Source organism: Ambystoma mexicanum, unplaced genomic scaffold (genome assembly GCF_040938575.1).
Source record: "Ambystoma mexicanum isolate Mex_15411 unplaced genomic scaffold, UKY_AmexF1_1 Mex_scaf20, whole genome shotgun sequence".
NCBI lineage: Eukaryota > Metazoa > Chordata > Amphibia > Caudata > Ambystomatidae > Ambystoma > Ambystoma mexicanum.
In genome coordinates, this window is record NW_027182434.1 from 2,071,174 (window position 1) to 2,083,538 (window position 12,365).

General features: G+C 51.2%; 13 non-coding genes across 13 annotated transcripts; 8 read left to right on the plus strand and 5 right to left on the minus strand.

Annotated features, from left to right (window-relative positions):
• Nucleotides 1–261: 261 nt before the first annotated feature.
• TRNAD-GUC (transfer RNA aspartic acid (anticodon GUC)) lies at nucleotides 262–333 on the minus strand. The gene has a single exon. It is a non-coding gene; the product is annotated as a tRNA-Asp (tRNA).
• A 540-nt stretch (nucleotides 334–873) lies between these two features.
• Nucleotides 874–955, plus strand: TRNAL-AAG (transfer RNA leucine (anticodon AAG)). The gene has a single exon. It is a non-coding gene; the product is annotated as a tRNA-Leu (tRNA).
• Nucleotides 956–2,324: 1,369 nt separating this feature from the next.
• TRNAL-AAG (transfer RNA leucine (anticodon AAG)) lies at nucleotides 2,325–2,406 on the plus strand. The gene has a single exon. It is a non-coding gene; the product is annotated as a tRNA-Leu (tRNA).
• Nucleotides 2,407–3,180: 774 nt separating this feature from the next.
• On the minus strand, nucleotides 3,181–3,252 carry TRNAD-GUC (transfer RNA aspartic acid (anticodon GUC)). The gene has a single exon. It is a non-coding gene; the product is annotated as a tRNA-Asp (tRNA).
• A 540-nt stretch (nucleotides 3,253–3,792) lies between these two features.
• Nucleotides 3,793–3,874, plus strand: TRNAL-AAG (transfer RNA leucine (anticodon AAG)). The gene has a single exon. It is a non-coding gene; the product is annotated as a tRNA-Leu (tRNA).
• Nucleotides 3,875–5,253: 1,379 nt separating this feature from the next.
• Nucleotides 5,254–5,335, plus strand: TRNAL-AAG (transfer RNA leucine (anticodon AAG)). Its single transcript has one exon. It is a non-coding gene; the product is annotated as a tRNA-Leu (tRNA).
• Nucleotides 5,336–6,109: 774 nt separating this feature from the next.
• On the minus strand, nucleotides 6,110–6,181 carry TRNAD-GUC (transfer RNA aspartic acid (anticodon GUC)). Its single transcript has one exon. It is a non-coding gene; the product is annotated as a tRNA-Asp (tRNA).
• Nucleotides 6,182–6,721: 540 nt separating this feature from the next.
• TRNAL-AAG (transfer RNA leucine (anticodon AAG)) lies at nucleotides 6,722–6,803 on the plus strand. Its single transcript has one exon. It is a non-coding gene; the product is annotated as a tRNA-Leu (tRNA).
• A 1,365-nt stretch (nucleotides 6,804–8,168) lies between these two features.
• Nucleotides 8,169–8,250, plus strand: TRNAL-AAG (transfer RNA leucine (anticodon AAG)). Its single transcript has one exon. It is a non-coding gene; the product is annotated as a tRNA-Leu (tRNA).
• A 1,366-nt stretch (nucleotides 8,251–9,616) lies between these two features.
• On the plus strand, nucleotides 9,617–9,698 carry TRNAL-AAG (transfer RNA leucine (anticodon AAG)). Its single transcript has one exon. It is a non-coding gene; the product is annotated as a tRNA-Leu (tRNA).
• Nucleotides 9,699–10,472: 774 nt separating this feature from the next.
• Nucleotides 10,473–10,544, minus strand: TRNAD-GUC (transfer RNA aspartic acid (anticodon GUC)). The gene has a single exon. It is a non-coding gene; the product is annotated as a tRNA-Asp (tRNA).
• A 540-nt stretch (nucleotides 10,545–11,084) lies between these two features.
• TRNAL-AAG (transfer RNA leucine (anticodon AAG)) lies at nucleotides 11,085–11,166 on the plus strand. The gene has a single exon. It is a non-coding gene; the product is annotated as a tRNA-Leu (tRNA).
• A 774-nt stretch (nucleotides 11,167–11,940) lies between these two features.
• On the minus strand, nucleotides 11,941–12,012 carry TRNAD-GUC (transfer RNA aspartic acid (anticodon GUC)). Its single transcript has one exon. It is a non-coding gene; the product is annotated as a tRNA-Asp (tRNA).
• Between the last annotated feature and the right edge of the window lie 353 nt (nucleotides 12,013–12,365).

A 12,365-nucleotide genomic window follows, 5' to 3' on the forward strand; every position in this document is an offset into this window, starting at 1 on the left:
CAAAGGGTCAGAAGAGGAACTGATTCAGGGTTACAATTTGGACTTCGCAGACAACAGGAGCACTAAATGGTGCTGAGGGGGACTCAATAAAGTGGACCGGCCGCCTAATGTAAGCAATTGTGCACAAATATTGTACGATGACTAGCGTTGCCGGTGCTTTTTTCTTAAAGAGTCAGTTCTTGGCACCCATTCCCTACTTGACTCAGCCTAATCTTCAAGAATATTTGTCAAGAACTAAAAAAAATCCAGAAAAGGTTTAACCTCCCCGTCGGGGAATTGAACCCCGGTCTCCCGCGTGACAGGCGGGGATACTGACCACTATACTAACGAGGAGACGTGAGGGCATGAAATGAACAGCTGCTGATGTCTGCACAGCATCCAGCGACCACCTAGCTGGCCTAGGGGGTCTCATTTTCCCCCGTCAAACGGCTTGCCCGATCTAAGGCTAATTTCTTTCTTTTTATCGGCACCAGGCTTAAAACTCAGTTTAAGGCGATAGTTCCGGGCTATGTTTGACTCCAGAGTTGAATCTGTCATCCCGCATTTCCTCAGCAAATCAAGCTACCCATCTCAAGTCTCATGAGCTGAGGACGGCAAAGTCCCTGTGGGCTTAGGACAGTCAAAGAAACCCCTGGGCTGCATGCTAAGCCCCTTTTCGGCTTCACTTTCCGAATCCTGCCCTAGCTTGCGATTAGTTTTTTTCTCACTTCTTGCCCCCATCTCCCACCTTGCCTCATGGTCTCCCCTCCTCTGCGCACCTGACAGTTTGCCTGCCCTTCCACTGCCTGTCTCCAGACTTTCCAAGGAGAAAAGGCAAAGCACTAAAGCGGGCCGGGCAACGGGTCAAGTTCCGCTTTCGGCGACTAGCAGGGAGGTAGCGTGGCCGAGCGGTCTAAGGCGCTGGATTAAGGCTCCAGTCTCTTCGGAGGCGTGGGTTCAAATCCCACCGCTGCCACTTTTCCTGGCCTTGCATTTTAAAGAAGAACGTAACGTTGACCTCTTCCTTCATTAGTGCCACCTCTGTCGCAATGAGCAAGCGGATGGTATGCCACACCCTGCAGGAAAAAGGTTTCGCTTCTGACGTCTTGCTTTTCTGGACATCCAGTCTCAAGTTTCCCATCTGGAACGGCGCTCCCTGCTGCTTTGTGAAGGCTTGCTGCAAGAGCCTTCGAAACCCAGGAGCTCTTGCGTTGAGCTGTGACGCGTCCTGGGAAGACCTCCCGTTGCAGCGGAATGAGCCCCACTTCCAGGGCGTGCTGGTAGCAAATTTCCCACAGCCCACAGGGAGCAAACGATCCCAGGTGTGATGTATCACCAGGAGAGGCTGAGATGAGAGTAAGGGTTCACGCGTGTGCCCGGACCGAGGTTAATGATGGGATTAGAGCTAGGGTTAGATGCAGGGAAAGAGTGAGAGTTATAATTAGGGATAAAGCTAACAGGTGATCATTACTCGTCATGTAACATGATACAAAGGGTCAGAAGAGGAACTGATTCAGGGTTACAATTTGGACTTCGCAGACAACAGGAGCACTAAATGGTGCTGAGGGGGACTCAATAAAGTGGACCGGCCGCCTAATGTAAGCAATTGTGCACAAATATTGTACGATGACTAGCGTTGCCGGTGCTTTTTTCTTAAAGAGTCAGTTCTTGGCACCCATTCCCTACTTGACTCAGCCTAATCTTCAAGAATATTTGTCAAGAACTAAAAAAAATCCAGAAAAGGTTTAACCTCCCCGTCGGGGAATTGAACCCCCGGGGGATACTGACCACTATACTAACGAGGAGACGTGAGGGCATGAAATGAACAGCTGCTGATGTCTGCACAGCATCCAGCGACCACCTAGCTGGCCTAGGGGGTCTCATTTTCCCCCGTCAAACGGCTTGCCCGATCTAAGGCTAATTTCTTTCTTTTTATCGGCACCAGGCTTAAAACTCAGTTTAAGGCGATAGTTCCGGGCTATGTTTGACTCCAGAGTTGAATCTGTCATCCCGCATTTCCTCAGCAAATCAAGCTACCCATCTCAAGTCTCATGAGCTGAGGACGGCAAAGTCCCTGTGGGCTTAGGACAGTCAAAGAAACCCCTGGGCTGCATGCTAAGCCCCTTTTCGCCTTCACTTTCCGAATCCTGCCCTAGCTTGCGATTAGTTTTTTTCTCACTTCTTGCCCCCATCTCCCACCTTGCCTCATGGTCTCCCCTCCTCTGCGCACCTGACAGTTTGCCTGCCCTTCCACTGCCTGTCTCCAGACTTTCCAAGGAGAAAAGGCAAAGCACTAAAGCGGGCCGGGCAACGGGTCAAGTTCCGCTTTCGGCGACTAGCAGGGAGGTAGCGTGGCCGAGCGGTCTAAGGCGCTGGATTAAGGCTCCAGTCTCTTCGGAGGCGTGGGTTCAAATCCCACCGCTGCCACTTTTCCTGGCCTTGCATTTTAAAGAAGAACGTAACGTTGACCTCTTCCTTCATTAGTGCCACCTCTGTCGCAATGAGCAAGCGGATGGTATGCCACACCCTGCAGGAAAAAGGTTTCGCTTCTGACGTCTTGCTTTTCTGGACATCCAGTCTCAAGTTTCCCATCTGGAACGGCGCTCCCTGCTGCTTTGCGAAGGCTTGCTGCAAGAGCCTTCGAAACCCAGGAGCTCTTGCGTTGAGCTGTGACGCGTCCTGGGAAGACCTCCCGTTGCAGCGGAATGAGCCCCACTTCCAGGGCGTGCTGGTAGCAAATTTCCCACAGCCCACAGGGAGCAAACGATCCCAGGTGTGATGTATCACCAGGAGAGGCTGAGATGAGAGTAAGGGTTCACGCGTGTGCCCGGACCGAGGTTAATGATGGGATTAGAGCTAGGGTTAGATGCAGGGAAAGAGTGAGAGTTATAATTAGGGATAAAGCTAACAGGTGATCATTACTCGTCATGTAACATGATACAAAGGGTCAGAAGAGGAACTGATTCAGGGTTACAATTTGGACTTCGCAGACAACAGGAGCACTAAATGGTGCTGAGGGGGACTCAATAAAGTGGACCGGCCGCCTAATGTAAGCAATTGTGCACAAATATTGTACGATGACTAGCGTTGCCGGTGCTTTTTTCTTAAAGAGTCAGTTCTTGGCACCCATTCCCTACTTGACTCAGCCTAATCTTCAAGAATATTTGTCAAGAACTAAAAAAAATCCAGAAAAGGTTTAACCTCCCCGTCGGGGAATTGAACCCCGGTCTCCCGCGTGACAGGCGGGGATACTGACCACTATACTAACGAGGAGACGTGAGGGCATGAAATGAACAGCTGCTGATGTCTGCACAGCATCCAGCGACCACCTAGCTGGCCTAGGGGGTCTCATTTTCCCCCGTCAAACGGCTTGCCCGATCTAAGGCTAATTTCTTTCTTTTTATCGGCACCAGGCTTAAAACTCAGTTTAAGGCGATAGTTCCGGGCTATGTTTGACTCCAGAGTTGAATCTGTCATCCCGCATTTCCTCAGCAAATCAAGCTACCCATCTCAAGTCTCATGAGCTGAGGACGGCAAAGTCCCTGTGGGCTTAGGACAGTCAAAGAAACCCCTGGGCTGCATGCTAAGCCCCTTTTCGGCTTCACTTTCCGAATCCTGCCCTAGCTTGCGATTAGTTTTTTTCTCACTTCTTGCCCCCATCTCCCACCTTGCCTCATGGTCTCCCCTCCTCTGCGCACCTGACAGTTTGCCTGCCCTTCCACTGCCTGTCTCCAGACTTTCCAAGGAGAAAAGGCAAAGCACTAAAGCGGGCCGGGCAACGGGTCAAGTTCCGCTTTCGGCGACTAGCAGGGAGGTAGCGTGGCCGAGCGGTCTAAGGCGCTGGATTAAGGCTCCAGTCTCTTCGGAGGCGTGGGTTCAAATCCCACCGCTGCCACCTTTCCTGGCCTTGCATTTTAAAGAAGAACGTAACGTTGACCTCTTCCTTCATTAGTGCCACCTCTGTCGCAATGAGCAAGCGGATGGTATGCCACACCCTGCAGGAAAAAGGTTTCGCTTCTGACGTCTTGCTTTTCTGGACATCCAGTCTCAAGTTTCCCATCTGGAACGGCGCTCCCTGCTGCTTTGTGAAGGCTTGCTGCAAGAGCCTTCGAAACCCAGGAGCTCTTGCGTTGAGCTGTGACGCGTCCTGGGAAGACCTCCCGTTGCAGCGGAATGAGCCCCACTTCCAGGGCGTGCTGGTAGCAAATTTCCCACAGCCCACAGGGAGCAAACGATCCCAGGTGTGATGTATCACCAGGAGAGGCTGAGATGAGAGTAAGGGTTCACGCGTGTGCCCGGACCGAGGTTAATGATGGGATTAGAGCTAGGGTTAGATGCAGGGAAAGAGTGAGAGTTATAATTAGGGATAAAGCTAACAGGTGATCATTACTCGTCATGTAACATGATACAAAGGGTCAGAAGAGGAACTGATTCAGGGTTACAATTTGGACTTCGCAGACAACAGGAGCACTAAATGGTGCTGAGGGGGACTCAATAAAGTGGACCGGCCGCCTAATGTAAGCAATTGTGCACAAATATTGTACGATGACTAGCGTTGCCGGTGCTTTTTTCTTAAAGAGTCAGTTCTTGGCACCCATTCCCTACTTGACTCAGCCTAATCTTCAAGAATATTTGTCAAGAACTAAAAAAAATCCAGAAAAGGTTTAACCTCCCCGTCGGGACCCCGGTCTCCCGCGTGACAGGCGGGGATACTGACCACTATACTAACGAGGAGACGTGAGGGCATGAAATGAACAGCTGCTGATGTCTGCACAGCATCCAGCGACCACCTAGCTGGCCTAGGGGGTCTCATTTTCCCCCGTCAAACGGCTTGCCCGATCTAAGGCTAATTTCTTTCTTTTTATCGGCACCAGGCTTAAAACTCAGTTTAAGGCGATAGTTCCGGGCTATGTTTGACTCCAGAGTTGAATCTGTCATCCCGCATTTCCTCAGCAAATCAAGCTACCCATCTCAAGTCTCATGAGCTGAGGACGGCAAAGTCCCTGTGGGCTTAGGACAGTCAAAGAAACCCCTGGGCTGCATGCTAAGCCCCTTTTCGGCTTCACTTTCCGAATCCTGCCCTAGCTTGCGATTAGTTTTTTTCTCACTTCTTGCCCCCATCTCCCACCTTGCCTCATGGTCTCCCCTCCTCTGCGCACCTGACAGTTTGCCTGCCCTTCCACTGCCTGTCTCCAGACTTTCCAAGGAGAAAAGGCAAAGCACTAAAGCGGGCCGGGCAACGGGTCAAGTTCCGCTTTCGGCGACTAGCAGGGAGGTAGCGTGGCCGAGCGGTCTAAGGCGCTGGATTAAGGCTCCAGTCTCTTCGGAGGCGTGGGTTCAAATCCCACCGCTGCCACTTTTCCTGGCCTTGCATTTTAAAGAAGAACGTAACGTTGACCTCTTCCTTCATTAGTGCCACCTCTGTCGCAATGAGCAAGCGGATGGTATGCCACACCCTGCAGGAAAAAGGTTTCGCTTCTGACGTCTTGCTTTTCTGGACATCCAGTCTCAAGTTTCCCATCTGGAACGGCGCTCCCTGCTGCTTTGTGAAGGCTTGCTGCAAGAGCCTTCGAAACCCAGGAGCTCTTGCGTTGAGCTGTGACGCGTCCTGGGAAGACCTCCCGTTGCAGCGGAATGAGCCCCACTTCCAGGGCGTGCTGGTAGCAAATTTCCCACAGCCCACAGGGAGCAAACGATCCCAGGTGTGATGTATCACCAGGAGAGGCTGAGATGAGAGTAAGGGTTCACGCGTGTGCCCGGACCGAGGTTAATGATGGGATTAGAGCTAGGGTTAGATGCAGGGAAAGAGTGAGAGTTATAATTAGGGATAAAGCTAACAGGTGATCATTACTCGTCATGTAACATGATACAAAGGGTCAGAAGAGGAACTGATTCAGGGTTACAATTTGGACTTCGCAGACAACAGGAGCACTAAATGGTGCTGAGGGGGACTCAATAAAGTGGACCGGCCGCCTAATGTAAGCAATTGTGCACAAATATTGTACGATGACTAGCGTTGCCGGTGCTTTTTTCTTAAAGAGTCAGTTCTTGGCACCCATTCCCTACTTGACTCAGCCTAATCTTCAAGAATATTTGTCAAGAACTAAAAAAAATCCAGAAAAGGTTTAACCTCCCCGTCGGGGAATTGAACCCCGGTCTCCCGCGTGACAGGCGGGGATACTGACCACTATACTAACGAGGAGACGTGAGGGCATGAAATGAACAGCTGCTGATGTCTGCACAGCATCCAGCGACCACCTAGCTGGCCTAGGGGGTCTCATTTTCCCCCGTCAAACGGCTTGCCCGATCTAAGGCTAATTTCTTTCTTTTTATCGGCACCAGGCTTAAAACTCAGTTTAAGGCGATAGTTCCGGGCTATGTTTGACTCCAGAGTTGAATCTGTCATCCCGCATTTCCTCAGCAAATCAAGCTACCCATCTCAAGTCTCATGAGCTGAGGACGGCAAAGTCCCTGTGGGCTTAGGACAGTCAAAGAAACCCCTGGGCTGCATGCTAAGCCCCTTTTTGGCTTCACTTTCCGAATCCTGCCCTAGCTTGCGATTAGTTTTTTTCTCACTTCTTGCCCCCATCTCCCACCTTGCCTCATGGTCTCCCCTCCTCTGCGCACCTGACAGTTTGCCTGCCCTTCCACTGCCTGTCTCCAGACTTTCCAAGGAGAAAAGGCAAAGCACTAAAGCGGGCCGGGCAACGGGTCAAGTTCCGCTTTCGGTGACTAGCAGGGAGGTAGCGTGGCCGAGCGGTCTAAGGCGCTGGATTAAGGCTCCAGTCTCTTCGGAGGCGTGGGTTCAAATCCCACCGCTGCCACTTTTCCTGGCCTTGCATTTTAAAGAAGAACGTAACGTTGACCTCTTCCTTCATTAGTGCCACCTCTGTCGCAATGAGCAAGCGGATGGTATGCCACACCCTGCAGGAAAAAGGTTTCGCTTCTGACGTCTTGCTTTTCTGGACATCCAGTCTCAAGTTTCCCATCTGGAACGGCGCTCCCTGCTGCTTTGTGAAGGCTTGCTGCAAGAGCCTTCGAAACCCAGGAGCTCTTGCGTTGAGCTGTGACGCGTCCTGGGAAGACCTCCCGTTGCAGCGGAATGAGCCCCACTTCCAGGGCGTGCTGGTAGCAAATTTCCCACAGCCCACAGGGAGCAAACGATCCCAGGTGTGATGTATCACCAGGAGAGGCTGAGATGAGAGTAAGGGTTCACGCGTGTGCCCGGACCGAGGTTAATGATGGGATTAGAGCTAGGGTTAGATGCAGGGAAAGAGTGAGAGTTATAATTAGGGATAAAGCTAACAGGTGATCATTACTCGTCATGTAACATGATACAAAGGGTCAGAAGAGGAACTGATTCAGGGTTACAATTTGGACTTTGCAGACAACAGGAGCACTAAATGGTGCTGAGGGGGACTCAATAAAGTGGACCGGCCGCCTAATGTAAGCAAATGTGCACAAATATTGTACGATGACTAGCGTTGCCGGTGCTTTTTTCTTAAAGAGTCAGTTCTTGGCACCCATTCCCTACTTGACTCAGCCTAATCTTCAAGAATATTTGTCAAGAACTAAAAAAAATCCAGAAAAGGTTTAACCTCGGTCTCCCGCGTGACAGGCGGGGATACTGACCACTATACTAACGAGGAGACGTGAGGGCATGAAATGAACAGCTGCTGATGTCTGCACAGCATCCAGCGACCACCTAGCTGGCCTAGGGGGTCTCATTTTCCCCCGTCAAACGGCTTGCCCGATCTAAGGCTAATTTCTTTCTTTTTATCGGCACCAGGCTTAAAACTCAGTTTAAGGCGATAGTTCCGGGCTATGTTTGACTCCAGAGTTGAATCTGTCATCCCGCATTTCCTCAGCAAATCAAGCTACCCATCTCAAGTCTCATGAGCTGAGGACGGCAAAGTCCCTGTGGGCTTAGGACAGTCAAAGAAACCCCTGGGCTGCATGCTAAGCCCCTTTTCGGCTTCACTTTCCGAATCCTGCCCTAGCTTGCGATTAGTTTTTTTCTCACTTCTTGCCCCCATCTCCCACCTTGCCTCATGGTCTCCCCTCCTCTGCGCACCTGACAGTTTGCCTGCCCTTCCACTGCCTGTCTCCAGACTTTCCAAGGAGAAAAGGCAAAGCACTAAAGCGGGCCGGGCAACGGGTCAAGTTCCGCTTTCGGCGACTAGCAGGGAGGTAGCGTGGCCGAGCGGTCTAAGGCGCTGGATTAAGGCTCCAGTCTCTTCGGAGGCGTGGGTTCAAATCCCACCGCTGCCACTTTTCCTGGCCTTGCATTTTAAAGAAGAACGTAACGTTGACCTCTTCCTTCATTAGTGCCACCTCTGTCGCAATGAGCAAGCGGATGGTAGGCCACACCCTGCAGGAAAAAGGTTTCGCTTCTGACGTCTTGCTTTTCTGGACATCCAGTCTCAAGTTTCCCATCTGGAACGGCGCTCCCTGCTGCTTTGTGAAGGCTTGCTGCAAGAGCCTTCGAAACCCAGGAGCTCTTGCGTTGAGCTGTGACGCGTCCTGGGAAGACCTCCCGTTGCAGCGGAATGAGCCCCACTTCCAGGGCGTGCTGGTAGCAAATTTCCCACAGCCCACAGGGAGCAAACGATCCCAGGTGTGATGTATCACCAGGAGAGGCTGAGATGAGAGTAAGGGTTCACGCGTGTGCCCGGACCGAGGTTAATGATGGGATTAGAGCTAGGGTTAGATGCAGGGAAAGAGTGAGAGTTATAATTAGGGATAAAGCTAACAGGTGATCATTACTCGTCATGTAACATGATACAAAGGGTCAGAAGAGGAACTGATTCAGGGTTACAATTTGGACTTCGCAGACAACAGGAGCACTAAATGGTGCTGAGGGGGACTCAATAAAGTGGACCGGCCGCCTAATGTAAGCAATTGTGCACAAATATTGTACGATGACTAGCGTTGCCGGTGCTTTTTTCTTAAAGAGTCAGTTCTTGGCACCCATTCCCTACTTGACTCAGCCTAATCTTCAAGAATATTTGTCAAGAACTAAAAAAAATCCAGAAAAGGTTTAACCTCCCCGTCGGGGAATTGAACCCCGGTCTCCCGACCACTATACTAACGAGGAGACGTGAGGGCATGAAATGAACAGCTGCTGATGTCTGCACAGCATCCAGCGACCACCTAGCTGGCCTAGGGGGTCTCATTTTCCCCCGTCAAACGGCTTGCCCGATCTAAGGCTAATTTCTTTCTTTTTATCGGCACCAGGCTTAAAACTCAGTTTAAGGCGATAGTTCCGGGCTATGTTTGACTCCAGAGTTGAATCTGTCATCCCGCATTTCCTCAGCAAATCAAGCTACCCATCTCAAGTCTCATGAGCTGAGGACGGCAAAGTCCCTGTGGGCTTAGGACAGTCAAAGAAACCCCTGGGCTGCATGCTAAGCCCCTTTTCGGCTTCACTTTCCGAATCCTGCCCTAGCTTGCGATTAGTTTTTTTCTCACTTCTTGCCCCCATCTCCCACCTTGCCTCATGGTCTCCCCTCCTCTGCGCACCTGACAGTTTGCCTGCCCTTCCACTGCCTGTCTCCAGACTTTCCAAGGAGAAAAGGCAAAGCACTAAAGCGGGCCGGGCAACGGGTCAAGTTCCGCTTTCGGCGACTAGCAGGGAGGTAGCGTGGCCGAGCGGTCTAAGGCGCTGGATTAAGGCTCCAGTCTCTTCGGAGGCGTGGGTTCAAATCCCACCGCTGCCACTTTTCCTGGCCTTGCATTTTAAAGAAGAACGTAACGTTGACCTCTTCCTTCATTAGTGCCACCTCTGTCGCAATGAGCAAGCGGATGGTATGCCACACCCTGCAGGAAAAAGGTTTCGCTTCTGACGTCTTGCTTTTCTGGACATCCAGTCTCAAGTTTCCCATCTGGAACGGCGCTCCCTGCTGCTTTGTGAAGGCTTGCTGCAAGAGCCTTCGAAACCCAGGAGCTCTTGCGTTGAGCTGTGACGCGTCCTGGGAAGACCTCCCGTTGCAGCGGAATGAGCCCCACTTCCAGGGCGTGCTGGTAGCAAATTTCCCACAGCCCACAGGGAGCAAACGATCCCAGGTGTGATGTATCACCAGGAGAGGCTGAGATGAGAGTAAGGGTTCACGCGTGTGCCCGGACCGAGGTTAATGATGGGATTAGAGCTAGGGTTAGATGCAGGGAAAGAGTGAGAGTTATAATTAGGGATAAAGCTAACAGGTGATCATTACTCGTCATGTAACATGATACAAAGGGTCAGAAGAGGAACTGATTCAGGGTTACAATTTGGACTTCGCAGACAACAGGAGCACTAAATGGTGCTGAGGGGGACTCAATAAAGTGGACCGGCCGCCTAATGTAAGCAATTGTGCACAAATATTGTACGATGACTAGCGTTGCCGGTGCTTTTTTCTTAAAGAGTCAGTTCTTGGCACCCATTCCCTACTTGACTCAGCCTAATCTTCAAGAATATTTGTCAAGAACTAAAAAAAATCCAGAAAAGGTTTAACCTCCCCGTCGGGGAATTGAACCCCGGTCTCCCGCGTGACAGGCGGGGATACTGACCACTATACTAACGAGGAGACGTGAGGGCATGAAATGAACAGCTGCTGATGTCTGCACAGCATCCAGCGACCACCTAGCTGGCCTAGGGGGTCTCATTTTCCCCCGTCAAACGGCTTGCCCGATCTAAGGCTAATTTCTTTCTTTTTATCGGCACCAGGCTTAAAACTCAGTTTAAGGCGATAGTTCCGGGCTATGTTTGACTCCAGAGTTGAATCTGTCATCCCGCATTTCCTCAGCAAATCAAGCTACCCATCTCAAGTCTCATGAGCTGAGGACGGCAAAGTCCCTGTGGGCTTAGGACAGTCAAAGAAACCCCTGGGCTGCATGCTAAGCCCCTTTTCGGCTTCACTTTCCGAATCCTGCCCTAGCTTGCGATTAGTTTTTTTCTCACTTCTTGCCCCCATCTCCCACCTTGCCTCATGGTCTCCCCTCCTCTGCGCACCTGACAGTTTGCCTGCCCTTCCACTGCCTGTCTCCAGACTTTCCAAGGAGAAAAGGCAAAGCACTAAAGCGGGCCGGGCAACGGGTCAAGTTCCGCTTTCGGCGACTAGCAGGGAGGTAGCGTGGCCGAGCGGTCTAAGGCGCTGGATTAAGGCTCCAGTCTCTTCGGAGGCGTGGGTTCAAATCCCACCGCTGCCACTTTTCCTGGCCTTGCATTTTAAAGAAGAACGTAACGTTGACCTCTTCCTTCATTAGTGCCACCTCTGTCGCAATGAGCAAGCGGATGGTATGCCACACCCTGCAGGAAAAAGGTTTCGCTTCTGACGTCTTGCTTTTCTGGACATCCAGTCTCAAGTTTCCCATCTGGAACGGCGCTCCCTGCTGCTTTGTGAAGGCTTGCTGCAAGAGCCTTCGAAACCCAGGAGCTCTTGCGTTGAGCTGTGACGCGTCCTGGGAAGACCTCCCGTTGCAGCGGAATGAGCCCCACTTCCAGGGCGTGCTGGTAGCAAATTTCCCACAGCCCACAGGGAGCAAACGATCCCAGGTGTGATGTATCACCAGGAGAGGCTGAGATGAGAGTAAGGGTTCACGCGTGTGCCCGGACCGAGGTTAATGATGGGATTAGAGCTAGGGTTAGATGCAGGGAAAGAGTGAGAGTTATAATTAGGGATAAAGCTAACAGGTGATCATTACTCGTCATGTAACATGATACAAAGGGTCAGAAGAGGAACTGATTCAGGGTTACAATTTGGACTTCGCAGACAACAGGAGCACTAAATGGTGCTGAGGGGGACTCAATAAAGTGGACCGGCCGCCTAATGTAAGCAATTGTGCACAAATATTGTACGATGACTAGCGTTGCCGGTGCTTTTTTCTTAAAGAGTCAGTTCTTGGCACCCATTCCCTACTTGACTCAGCCTAATCTTCAAGAATATTTGTCAAGAACTAAAAAAAATCCAGAAAAGGTTTAACCTCCCCGTCGGGGAATTGAACCCCGGTCTCCCGCGTGACAGGCGGGGATACTGACCACTATACTAACGAGGAGACGTGAGGGCATGAAATGAACAGCTGCTGATGTCTGCACAGCATCCAGCGACCACCTAGCTGGCCTAGGGGGTCTCATTTTCCCCCGTCAAACGGCTTGCCCGATCTAAGGCTAATTTCTTTCTTTTTATCGGCACCAGGCTTAAAACTCAGTTTAAGGCGATAGTTCCGGGCTATGTTTGACTCCAGAGTTGAATCTGTCATCCCGCATTTCCTCAGCAAATCAAGCTACCCATCTCAAGTCTCATGAGCTGAGGACGGCAAAGTCCCTGTGGGCTTAGGACAGTCAAAGAAACCCCTGGGCTGCATGCTAAGCCCCTTTTCGGCTTCACTTTCCGAATCCTGCCCTAGCT